This window comes from Diabrotica virgifera, chromosome 2, assembly GCF_917563875.1.
Source record: "Diabrotica virgifera virgifera chromosome 2, PGI_DIABVI_V3a".
Taxonomy (NCBI): Eukaryota; Metazoa; Arthropoda; class Insecta; order Coleoptera; family Chrysomelidae; genus Diabrotica; species Diabrotica virgifera.
The window spans coordinates 252,230,657-252,244,608 of NC_065444.1; the positions used below are offsets into that span (position 1 = coordinate 252,230,657).

The window sequence follows — 13,952 nt, forward strand, 5'->3', positions numbered from 1 at the left end:
ACATACCGCTGTTTTAACATTTGGCAGAATCTTAATGGGTAAAAAATGTTAATCAGATAGTAAATAATGAGTGTACAAAGTGAAATCAAAATGAACAAATAGTCAAGTTAATTACAAAAAATACTGCGATCATTATGTACAATATTACTATCATTTGCAGTTATCAGAAAATCGTCCATAAACCTTTTGCCAGACGAACCATTTTAAGACGGAAAACATAATACCTTGTTAAATAAAAAGAGTTGAAGCTAGTCTTCTTGATATGCCTATCCGTGTCGAATGTTGGCGATCATCATGGCAATCTTTACCTTATCTTCAGCAACGCGGAAAAGCTGCACAGATATTGTGTTGAACCAGTTCTGAGGTTCTTTAACCAGGATGTTCTTCTTCTTCCTGGACCTCGCTTTCCAAATATTTTTCCTTGCAGGATGGCTTGTAGGAGGGCATATCCTGGATTCATTTCGCATAATGTGTCCAAAGTATTCCAACTGTCGAGATTTGATGTTACTCTGAAGCTATTTACTTGTGGCATTTTTATAATGAACTATTTTAAATGGGAAATAAGCCACAATTTTACCAAAAAATGAATTTATTAAGGTTTCGACTCCCAAGTCGGGTGTCGTTGTCAAAATACAAAATAATACTGAATATTTTAAAGTCTTCTGCTTGAGTATGCTGGCCGTAACCTCAAGCCCTTTGGTATTAAATTGTTGTTTCTACATCTTCTTAAAAATTCAATTGAATTTTGACAGTGTGCCAGTTTCTCGTACAAGGTTTCCAATCTCCTAAAATTCTGACAAACGCTAGGCCCATACCGGTTTCTTAATGTTGTTCTGAAGTTATTTCCCTGTGGCATTTTTATAATGAACTATTTTAAATGGAAAATAAGCCACAATTTTACCAACAAAATTAATTTATTAACGTTTCGACGCCCAAGTCGGGTGTCGTTGTCAAAATACAAAATAATACTATATATTATTATTTTGTATTTTGACAACGACACCCGACTTGGGCGTCGAAACGTTAATAAATTCATTTTTTTGGTAAAATTGTGGCTTATTTCCCATTTAAAATAGTTCGAGATTTGATGGTGGTCAGTACCTCTCGGTTCTTCCCCATTCTTCTAAGAACCTCCTCATTTGTGACCCGATCAGTCCATGGGATTTTAAGAATTCTCCGATATAGCCACATCTTAAATGCTTCCAACTTTCGGGACATATCCTCGTTCAAGATCCATTATTCAACACCATAAAAAAGGACAGAAGACAAAACATCTCAACATTCTTACTTTTATACCAAGAGAAAGGTTGTGGCTCTTGAAAAACACGTCCATATGGTTGAAGATTGATCTAGCTTTTTGAAGCTAGTAGAGGTGTAAAATTATCAACACAAACCTATAAATTTACATTATATGTATAGGCCATTCCAACATGCTGTCAATTTTAAATCAATCTGACAGCGGGGAGGCAAACATAAATGTTATTGTATCCTTAATGTGTTTTAGATCAGCGGTTCTCAATCTATGGTACATGTACCACTGGTGGTACATATCATTATTTGCAGTGGTACACAAATCACAAAAAAAAATTAAAATAGTAGTACTTAGTAAGTCTTGATAATACAATCTAAAAATATAGGTGGTACCAAAAATAATAAAAGGAACTGTAGGAGGTACATGACTCAAAAAGGTTGAGAACCGCTGTTTTAGATCATTTTAGATGCGTTTATTTGTAATTTTGTTTCAAAGATTAATTTAACATTTTTACTGGAAGAATCGATAACATGCTTCATGATGTGTATTGAAGTGTGGAATGCGAAGTAATCGTGATAAAGTTCAGTTTTACCGGTTACCATCAATGCTACATTTTAAGCATAAAACAACTAAATAAATGATCATCTGAGAGACAAAAACAGTGGTTAAATATAATAATAAAGCTATAAATGTCCTATAAAAATGCTAAATAGCTAACTACTGTACCTACTAGTAACAACTTGGTAGGGGAGCCCAAGCCCTGGGACGGGGGCATGTCCAGAAACAAGGCGATGCAAAAACAACAAAGAAAATATTACAATCGAAGCCTATAGGAAGGTGAAAAAAAAAGGAAGACCCAGAACGAGATGGTTGGATGACGTGGAAGACGACCTAAAAACCAGGAACAAAAGACAATGGAGAAGAAGGGGATGATGCCAAAAGAAGAACAATATTTATGAATTACCGTCTAAGGCCGACATGATCAACCAAAAAAGAAAATGAATGTGGTGATTTTTCTAATGACATTACTGGGTACTCTTTTGATTTTACTCCTCCTAGTTTAAAAACAGGGTATAGTACCATTTCAGAGGTTAAAGGTCAAAGTGCGCTGAAGTACATACATACCTACTTTAGTAGCTGTTTATAAACAAAAGAGATGTTCAACAATGCACAAATTAAAGGGCTTTAAAACTACTTCGTCACACCATGTAAATAAGGGAGTGTAATTGATACGTATACTTGAAGAAACACAGGATCGGTATTACAGAGTAATGGGAAAACAAATGGAGATGCATCAAGTGGAGCTAGAGTAGGATGGATGAAATGCAAGGAAAGAGTGGTGAAATGTGCAACAGAAAGATTCTAATAAAACTGAAAGGAAAATATGTAAAACTGCTATAAGACTAGCTAAAATGTACAAAATTAAATTCTGGACAGGTAAAAAGAGAAAGGTGAACAACAAATACAGTATTTAGCGGAAATGAGAATGCTTAGATTGATGATTGCAGCGACCAAAAACGATAAAATTAAGACTGGATATTATATTGGGATAGGGGAGCCCAAGCAGGGATTTTGCGCGTTACTCGAGCGCGTCAGAGAATCACATGGAGAGAAACCTTGTACCCTGTAAATGTACCCCTACCATACATGGACCCTTAATACAGGGGCGTGCGTTGGGGCAGTCCGTAAAAAATTCTATCCTTAGAGAATTTTGAAAACGTCAGATTAAGACAAGGTAAGTTAAGTACGTGAAGCACAGTGTATATTTAAAAAAGCTGACGATTTGAGCGGGGCGTAAGTAAATGGGTGAGTCACAAAATTTCACAAAAAAGCGAATATTTCGCTAAATGAACATCAGATCGAAAAACTAAAAAATACGTGTTCAATATTATTCAAAATTCTATCACATGATACCAAACACGACCTCCACAATTTAAATAGGAACTTCGCAATATTTCGCGAAATGAACATCAGATCGAACAAGCTGAAAATGCGAGCATTATCATAACGAAAACTTTGTTTATTTACGTATTTTAATTCATAATATGGAAAATTTGCTATTATGAAAAGTTGTTCAGAATTAAAAATTATGTTTTAATGTGCAATTATATCGTACTAATTTAAATGTTGTGAATTATAAAGGTACTTTACTCTTGATCGAAATTCATATTTTTTATATACCTCGTATAAAATTAATAAAATGTGATATATGATGGTTGCATCATAAATCTTAGACCATGAAGAGCTTTTTATGAAGAATAACTTTTCTTCGTCAAATTATAAATAAAAGAGTTATAAATGAAAATGTTGTTGGTATCCATAATTTGAGAAAAATATTCAAATATTTTTTCCATTAGAAGGATGTAATTGCACATATAAGACCATAATTTTTTATTCCAAACAACATTTCATATATTCGGTTCGCTAAATTCAGACACAACTGGCTAGTGATTTTTATCAGTAATTTTCCCAATTAGACAAAAAAATAATTACTAAATAGTTAATAATTACTAAATAATTAGTAATTTGGCCAAATTCGGCAAAATTGGCAAAAACAAAAAATTACCTACTAAAATCACTTGCCAGTTGTGTCTGAGTTTAGCGAACCGACTATAATAACAATTTTCATTTCATAACAAATGGAACAGTCCATTTATCATTAGGTAGTCCCATTAAAGGGGAGGCCGTATACTCGTATAAACCTTTTTAAAATTGTTAATAAATTATTGCTTTCAAAATATACTCAAATTGTATTTTTGAACATCTTTATTTACAGATTTATTTTATATAATAATTAAATTCACTATTAAATGTCATTGATATTTTATTAATACTTAATTTAAAATTTAGTTTGACATTCACGAAATGTCAAACTCAAATGTAAATAACCTATGCTATGCATAACAAATTCACATTAAAAAAACTAGCCTACTTACTATAAACGATTTCAGCGGACGTTTAGTGTGTCTGCGGAAAATAAAATGATTGTGACGTCACATTTTAGACTTTGAGGTCGATTATCTCGAAGACGGTTAGAGATATCGAAATGCCGTTTTCAGATTTGGATTCAGAAGACAAAACTACATAAGAATCTATCGATAAATCTACTCTAAGTATTGTAGGAGCGGCGACGCAATAACACACAGACTTTGCGAATTTATAAACGAAAAGTTTTCGTTGAAAATTGAAAAATACGTGTTCAATATTTTTTAAAAATCTATCGAATGACACCAAACACGATTCCTGGAAACTACTAAAAACAAAAAAGAGATATCATGATCGATATAAAATTGAATCAATATAAAAAATTGTCTATGATTTTCAACTTTTTTTATTGTTAAACTTTTTGTTTTGTTTATAAAATTTAACTAAACAAAACAGACAGAACAATGGGGGCGGAAACTGCGGAGGAAAGATTTGTTTCTGTGTGAATAATTTTATTATTTAATTTTTACTAAAAACGTTAATAGGTTCTATTTAGTGACCTTAGAACAAAACCAGTCTCCCATTATGAAAAATCACCCTCCATGTAAAAATACTTTTATAGTGTACCACATTCTATGAAAAGTATGAAATGTCTGTCATCCGATATCAAGAATACAATATTATACGTTAACAGTAGTTTTATTCTATTTTAAAGTGTACCAGTCGTCTTGGTCTGATGCATTTCTAGAGGAAATAGGATGCATATATGCCGTTTACTGAAACGTTAAAAAAAAAACGAATTGACAACAGGTGTATTTCCTGGAAACGGGAATTGTCGTAGGGAAGAAAAACGTTACTACAGTCAGTTGTAGTTATTTTATTTTAATTGTATGGTGAACGATGGTTTTAAATTAGCGTACATATCTTTTTGGTAGGGGAGGTCAAGCGGGGATTTTACTCGAGCGCATCAGAAAATCACATGGGAAAAAACTTTCTATAGTCCAAGTAATGAAGCTTAAAATAGGACAAACACTCGTAAATTTTTACAGAATGGATCGATTTGCTTGAAAATTTGAGAATAAGTAGTAGACGGTCCAAGGATCAAAATCTATATGATGCCGAAAGGCGCTTTTACCATGGGGGTGGTTGCCACCCCATGTCGGGGGGTGGACATTTTTTATTATCTTTTAATCGAAAAAGTTGGTTGAACCGTTCATTTTAACCAAAAAACGTTCTATACATTTTTTTGATAAAATTGATAGTTTTAGATTTATTCGCTATCGAAAGTGTTAGTTTTATTTCCAAAAAATCAATGTTTTTAATAAGTTTTCTGCTAATAACTCCAAAAGGTTTCGTTTTATCAAAACAACTTCACCTAACCAAAATGTACCTTTTGAAAAAATAAACAAAACCTTTTAAAATTTCTTTAAGACCAATAGTAATCGAGCTATACTTTATTATATGTTGGCTCTTCTTCGTCAAATGCTAAATATTGTAGTTTCAAAGTCAAAAGACGGAAAAACTATGAATTTTCGAGGACAACTTGTTCAATCTAATTTAAAGCACTTAAAAATATCTATCTCTAGAAATAAAAAAAAAGTCTCTAGCTCAAAAATTAAGTGACATATAATGAAAATAATATCAGTCACCATTTTTTTCAGCGAAAATGTGATCGCAAGCAACCCCCTAATCGCCATCCTAAATAAAATTAATCATTAACCTTATTTGGTCTTTTTTATTTATGTATTATTAATAGGTTCTTGAAGTTTGACCGGCTTAGAATAATTAGTTTTTAAAAAAATGGGGTTAAAAGCGAATAACGAATTTTTGTAGTTTGGAAAAAATGACCTTTTCTTCAGAATAGCAAGATTATTATCAGAGATACGAAAAAATATTTAAATATGAAATTGTAGCTTATCTATTTCCCAAGGACCTGGATTGCAAAATTTATTTTACGGCAAAAATTAAGTGAGCTATTGACAATTAAAACTTGTAATAACATTCAAAAACCACTTATACAAACCCTTTCAAAGTCACCTCTTTTTGCGACTGAGGATTTTAAAAAGATTTATTAATAGTCTTATACATCTTGTAAAAACCTACAAAATTATTTTTTACCAAACTTTCTAAGATATAATGTAAAAAAGTTCGTGTTAAAATATCAATATATTTTTTTGAAAAAAAAAATTGAGAAATCTAATTGGAAGCATAATAATGTAAGTTGGCGGTGTTTTTAGTCATTGGCCTTATTGATTCTTATTTCTTTATGTATTATTATTAGATCCTAAAAGTTTGACTGGCTTAGAATGATTAGTTTTAAAAAAACTGGAGTTACAAGCGAATAACGAATTTTTGTAGTTTGGTAAAAAATGGTTTGAAAACATGGTTTGAAAAAATTTTTTCTACGGTAAAAATTGAGTGAATCGTAAATGAGTACATCGAAAACATTGATTTTTTCTACACAAAACTAACACTTTAGATAGGTAGCGAATAAATCTAATACTATTAATTTTAACAAAAAAATGTATAGAACATTTTTTGATTGAATTAGTGAATGTTTTTATCAACTTTTGCGGTCCCAATATAATAAAAAATTTCCTCCCCTGAGATGGGGTGGCAACCACCCCATGGTAAAACCGCCTTTCGAAATCATATAGATTTTGATTGATCCTTGGACTATCCACTACTTATTCTCAAATTTTCAAGCAAATTGATACATTCTGTAAAAATTGCGAGGTGAAAAGATTCGGTTCCTGGCCTAACCTGTAAATGTACCTCTACCATATATGGACTCTTAAAACAGGGGAGTGAGTTAAGGCAGTCCGTAAAAAAATCTATCTTTACAAAAAAATCAAGCACGTCAGATTAAGACAGGGTGTTAAGTACAAGAAGAACAGTGTATATATTAAGTATATTTCAAAAATCTGACGATTTGAGCGGGGCTTAAGGAAATGCAGTTCAGAGAAATAAGGAAAAACAATATCCTTTTGGTGAAACAACCCCCTCCAGGCCGAAACCAAATATTTTGAGTGATATGGACATCTATATTAATAACCTATATGTTTCCTGCAGCCGATTTTGATGATATACATAGTTATAAACAAATGAAGATCAAAAAACGGTAAATTTTCGCTTTTTTCGTCTATTACTAAAAAAGTGAAGCATTTTAAACAACGTTGAGAATAAGAATCTCATAAATCGTATAAAAAACTTCAATATGGCATTCGCTGAATATGTCCAATCTTATTGGTTGCTTAGAAAATTGCAAAATAAATCATAAATTTTGAGTTTTTATAAATATTCACAACTTAAGTAAAAATTAACATAGAACCTTCTTATTACACGAAATGCTGAGACTTGTGGTGCTTAAATCATACCCTAAATTTCAAAGCAATTGGTGAAATAGTTTAACAGTTATTTAATTTGTTTATCCCAAGTTAATTTTTTTTGCAACACTTTAAGTCAGAAAATGATAAAGTTGCAGTAATATTTTGGATAGTTCATGAAAGAAGAAGATTTACACTATTAATTTAATAAAAAAAAGGTCAAAAAATAATTCTAAATATTGCAAAATTAATTTGCAAGAACATGTGAATTAAAAAAAGGGGGGCTAACTTCGTTCGTAATTGTCCTAGGACAATTGTTTTTCTTTCTAAATGTGTATAAAAATTCAGTCTTTCTAAATATGAAATAAAATTTTTTCTACGGGTAACGGTTAAAAAGTTATTCTAATTGTTAATAAGTAAGCAAAAAATCGACATGTTTTTGCAAAATAATTTTACACTGTTTAAAATTACTTTTTGTCATTTTTTTTAATTAAGTCAATAGTATAAATGTTCTTATTTAATAAACTGTCCGAAGTATTACTGTAACCTCATAATTTTCTGACTTATAATGTTGCAAAAAATGAATTTGGGATAAACAAATTAAATAACTTTTAAACTTTATTTATTTAGCGTATGGCTCAATACATGGAATAAATACAATAATAATTGTAAAAAAAACGTACATAATTCAAAAATACAAACATAAGCTTATATAAAAACGAACATAGACAAAATACAGATAAAATATAAGATAATACAAACAGATAAGGTTATATCTTTAAGTCGAGTTGAGCTATCCATTCAAGGCCTGCAGGCGTAGTTTTGAAAAAGTCTTTTGGGTCTCCTCGGTACGCCCTCAATTCACATGTCTCCACTATGTGTTGGATGGTTTGATCTGGAGCACCACAGTCGCAGCTGGAGGTAGGCTGTTTTCCCCATTTATGTAGGTTGTGTGCGCATACTGCATGTCCCGTTCTAATTCGGTTTAGGCTCTTCCATATGTTTCGTGGCTGGTCGAAGCCATCAGGCTTTTGGACTGGGTCAATAAGGTTGGATACTTCAGGTGAGGCTTCCTCAGTCCACAGCGTGCGCCATCTGGAGGTAACATTGAAAGCATCTGCCGTTAGCTGTTGGGCTGTTCTTATGGGTGGTTTTCTGGATGGGAGTCGGTTTGCTGCTAAACTCGGGATGTCTTCATGGATTGGTAGTTGCAAGTTGCTATTTACTTTCGAATACTCCGTTATCAAGGCCTTTTGTCTTCGTAGGATAGGCGGAGGTATATGGCTAAGGATGGGAAGCCAATATAGTGGAGTAGTCTTGATGCAGCCACTAATCATTCTCATTGCTATATTAAGCTGCGTATCAACTATCTTCACATGACGACTATTTAGCCAGACCGGTGCACAGTACTCTGCCACAGAGTAGACCAAACTTAGCACAGATGTTCGTAGTGTGTCCGCAGATGCGCCCCAGTTGGTACCACAAAGATTCTGGATAAGGTTATTTCTACTACTTATTTTTTGTGCAGTTATTTGTAGATGTTTTTTAAACGAGCAGTACAACACAAACAGTTTGAAATTACTCAAAACGTGCTGACAAACGACCTCAACAAACTATATGAATACTTCACAAAATGGCGCCTGATACCCAACTTTTAAACTATTTGACCAATTGCTTTGAAATTTAAAATATAATTTTAACACAAGAAGTCTCAGCATTCCGTTTAATAAGAAGGTTGTAAGTTAATTTTTACATAAGTTATGAACATTTATAAAATCTAAAAGTTTATGACTTATTTTGGAATTTTCTAAGCAACAAATAAGGATAGACATATTCAGCGAACGCCGTATTGAAGTTTGTTATATAATTTATGAGTTTCTTATTCTCAAATTTGTTTTGAATGCTTCACCTTTTGGTAATAGACGAAAAAAGCGAAAATTTACCGTTTTTTGATCTTTATTTGTTTATAACTATGTATATCGTCAAAATCGGCTGCAGGAAACATATAGGTTATTAATATAGATGTCCATACTACTCCAAAAATTTAGTTTGGGCCTGGATGGGAATGTGTCATGAGAAAAATCTTATTTCTCTGGACTAATTGGTGAGTCACAAAGTTTCACAAAAAAGCGAATATTTCGCGAGATGAACTGATCGAAATGTTTTCGCGAATGAGGTGGGCTGGGGGGTATCTTTAAAATCTTAAATAGAAACCCTCATTTTTTTATTGCAGATTTGGATTACTTACGTAAAAATAAGAAACTTTTATTCGAGACATTTTTTCGAATTATGGATAGATGCCGCTATAATCGGAAAAAACCATTTTAGAAATTTGTACCCGCTCACTCCCTTTCCCCACCTTACTATAAAGGAAAACTTCTTTACTTTTTTTGGTTTTAGGACCTAATCTTCACAGCCCAATAGGTCCCCATGACGCTTTAGTAACTACAAATAAATATAGCATTTAAGGCTTCCCTCCTATTTTAAGAATGGGGATTACAACGATGTATCGATACATTAAATATATCGATATAGGCGTTTTAAAATTGCATCCATATTGGCACATACAGTACATCGATACATGTTGTTCTGAAGCTATTTCCTTGTAGCATTTTTATGATTAACTATTTAGATAGGAAATAAGCCACAATTAAATTGAAAAAAATAATTTTATTAACGTTTCGACGCCCAAATCGGGTGTCGTTGTCAAAATACAAAATACTACTAAAATAAACAAAAATGTTGTGCTAAGTAAAAAAATTCTTCTAATAATTTATTTAATCTGACTCATTTATATTGGCAATTCAGACGTATATTATACATTATAAAGTAGAAGACTTTAAAATGATATCGCCAATATTTATGAATTGCGTTCCTGGGACGGCTTTACTAAAAGATTGTTCATTCGATTACATGAAATCAATCCCAACTCAAGAATATCCGTCACAAATAAGATCATAGCGTGTGATCTGTCAAAGACAACCAAATGCAACGATGACAGTAATATTCTCGCGTTAGAGATTCCATAGTAAATTACGAGGGAAAACCAGGAAAAACCTCGTGATACTATCCCGACATCGTAAGTATTTGGTCTTACATTTAATTTACTTTCAAAAACCAATACCAAATTCTGACTTTAATATGTTTAAATTATAAATAATATTAATAATACCTAGATATACAATAAGTAATACTAAGATATAAAATATGTACTAACTCGATATGCTATTGACTTTATAATCGAGGTGTTTTCTTTCTATTGACTTCCTCTTTCAGTATGGGTAACCACATCCTACTGCATTCTACCGAGGAATTTGCGACACAATTGGTTTCATTTAGCATAAAAATTTTATAATAATAAATATAATTTATTGATAATAAAACATATTTTTAAAAATAATAAAATTATTTTTTCAATTTAATTGTGGCTTATTTCCCATCTAAATAGTTAATCATAATATTATACATAAAAAATATATAAAAAAGAAATAAATCTGTTGACGTTGGCTTTTAGTGCGCTCAGCAAAAACTTTTATTGCAAATTTCCCATTTTGCGATTAAAGTAGTTGCTTAAAAATATTCCTTGTAGCTTGAGACATCGATTAAAAAAAAATTAAATCAAATATAATCATTTTCGATGTTAGATCACAATGACGACCACTCGTAGATTTCGGCAGAACTAGTTTTATGGTGCTCTTTAATGTCAAATCGTTGTCAAATTTTGAAATTTCAAACGCGCGAAAAAAAATTTTGTTTATGTTTACATGTTTTAAATTAATTGTTTTCTACTACAAAATTATTACCTTGGAATCTTCAATGCTGGAAATGAAATGAAAAATCTGAACTTTTTCCATAGTGTATCACATGGACTTAAAATATATCCTCTGTTATTTTTATACTGAGATATTAGGTCTGGATACCGCGTATGAAAAAAAAAGTTGATTAATAGCAAGCTAAACATTTGTTAATAGCTTAAGGGTGTCTAGTTGGACAAACTTTGATAGGAGACGGTACTGAAAGAAGAATAATAATTGTGTTTTATAAAAATGCCCTAGGTCTTAATGGCCTATTGCGCGTATAAATAAATACTGTGACGAGAAAACTTGGAAAAATAACGTACGTTATGAGATATTTACATAAAAGGTGAGGTAGAACATTGAAAAGTTGATCTAGTAGCTTCATTAACGGACAAAACACGTATAATTTTCCCATAATATACTTTATGGGGACACTGGGCATATTTAATACAAGGGAAGCAGTGAATCTGTATCATTAAACGCTTTAAATGATGTAGTTTGGTGTCAAGGCGTCAAGACTGTAACTAATTGTGCCCATGTCCCTGTCATACTATAAAAATCATGATAATTCATTCACAAAATGTGGTTAGTAGAGCTCCTGTCAAGTTTCCGTAAAAGGTAGAGTCTTAATCATTCGTTTTCATGCTGTTAACAGAATATTGCAGTGGCAAACAAATTTTATACGAGTGTTGAAATTTTAGTTTCGAGATGGGGCAACGTGCGTGTAGAAATTTGACATTATTATACGTTTATGGCAAATAGAGTGCTTAATGTTGTTTTGAACATATTTTTCTTGTGAAAGATTAGCTTTAGTCTAATATGTAAACTATAAAATATAAAATTAATTAAATAAATAAAAATGTATACCATTTTTATTCAGTTGCAATGCGAAGGCAAAACAATCTTACTTTTCAATTAGAATACGGAGTGCAGTCCAGTCCCTTGAATCGCGATTTTCGGCTCTTATTGGAGCCTTCATCGGAAGGAACGTAGGCACTGTTCTCCATATTTTAACTGATTCGTATCGAGAGGTTTTCCCACCCATTGCAACTGAAGTGATGATAGTAGGTGGCTAGCGCCATCTGGCATTGAAAGACGACGTATTTTTCAGTCCTAATAGCAACATTAATAATATTGAAAAATATTAAAAATATTACTAAAAGATTTTTAAATTGAAAACTTACTGGTCCATTTCCCTGGTGACACCTACAAGGCTTCTACAATATGCAAGCCAGATGGATGCTGCAGTGAAGACAAAAGGAAAGGAATTCTACACTATGCAATTCACAACCCCCGTCTGCAGCTTGGTAAAGTTCCAACGGAAAATGGACCTAGTTACTCTATAGAAGTAATACTAATATGAAAGAAACAAAAATGTATACCATTTTTATTCAGTTGCAATGCGAAGGCAAAACAATCTTATTTTTCACTTAGAACACGGAGCGCAGTCCAGCACTGTGAATCGGCGATTTTCGACTCTTGTTGGAGTCATCCTCGGAGAGGCGTAGGCCTGCTGCTCCATACTCGAAGTGACCAACCTACTTTACGAAGTGACTTTACCTATAAAATTAACTGTTTATTTGAAGTTTCGGTTTTCAGTTCGGAAGCCGTATTTAAAATACTGTTTACTAGATAATATATCTTCATTATGGGACCTTTATAAGGACCTTTATAAATAGCTGGTCCAAGTAAATATTGAACAAAATGCAACCTTGTCTGACTTCTCCTTGTATGGAGAATTCTTCGATGTAGTTATGTACAATTTTTACGATAGAAGAGTTCAATACATATTTTTAATGACACACATTTTTGTCATCTATTCCCATATTCTTTCGCATATGCAATTAGTTTACATGCTGTACTTTATCGAATGTCTTTTCAAAGTCCACGAATTATTATCCAGTTATTCAAAAAGTTTATAAGGAAAAATTGATGAGACTTTTGCATAATTATTTATTACTAATAAATGCATTTTTAATTCATTTTTTTTAACCAATTTGAAAGATTAGCTCATGCTCTTTCATTTGACACCTGTAGAATGGTTCTAAAACCATTTTTTTGACTTATGGCAAAAAAGCTCTCTGGGTTAAACAATTTGAATAAAATTTAAACAATTCAATGAATCGCTTTGAAATTTTTGTCACATATTAAGCACCAAAGATCCCTCACTTGACAAAAATTTCAAAGCTGTACACTAGTTTTTACAACAGTTATTGCAAAATTAATTATTTTGCAATTTCGATCTTTCTTCGCAATTATATTAAGAATAAGTGAGTATATCAACCTTTATAATATGTCATTTTAAAGCTCTTTCCATGCTTTTTCCTCGAATATGTTTGTACTAAAAAATCAATTAGTTTCACTGTTTTCCGTTGGTTTGGAAAAAAAAGAAAATGCCGTTTTTGACACTAAATAGTGTATAAATAAAAATGGTCGCCAGATCCTACGCAGGAAATAGTTACAATTTGTTCTTATAGGTATTACCTGTCGAAAAAACGCTTCAGTACCCTGGATGTTGAAGTGTCCAACAGGGTATATTTTTGCCTTATTACCCTGGCCTAGTTAGCATCGACCTAATGTCGGTTTACAAATGTATATTGTAATCAAAAATCATGTTTAATGATGTCTTTATTTCAACTAGTGGGCTAGTTT

At 32.0% G+C, this 13,952-nt stretch overlaps 1 protein-coding gene across 1 annotated transcript in view; it reads right to left on the minus strand.

Annotated features, from left to right (window-relative positions):
- LOC126880534 (uncharacterized) overlaps positions 1-13,952 on the minus strand; it is a 153,909-nt gene that overhangs the window by 27,954 nt on the left and 112,003 nt on the right. The window lies entirely within an intron of this gene.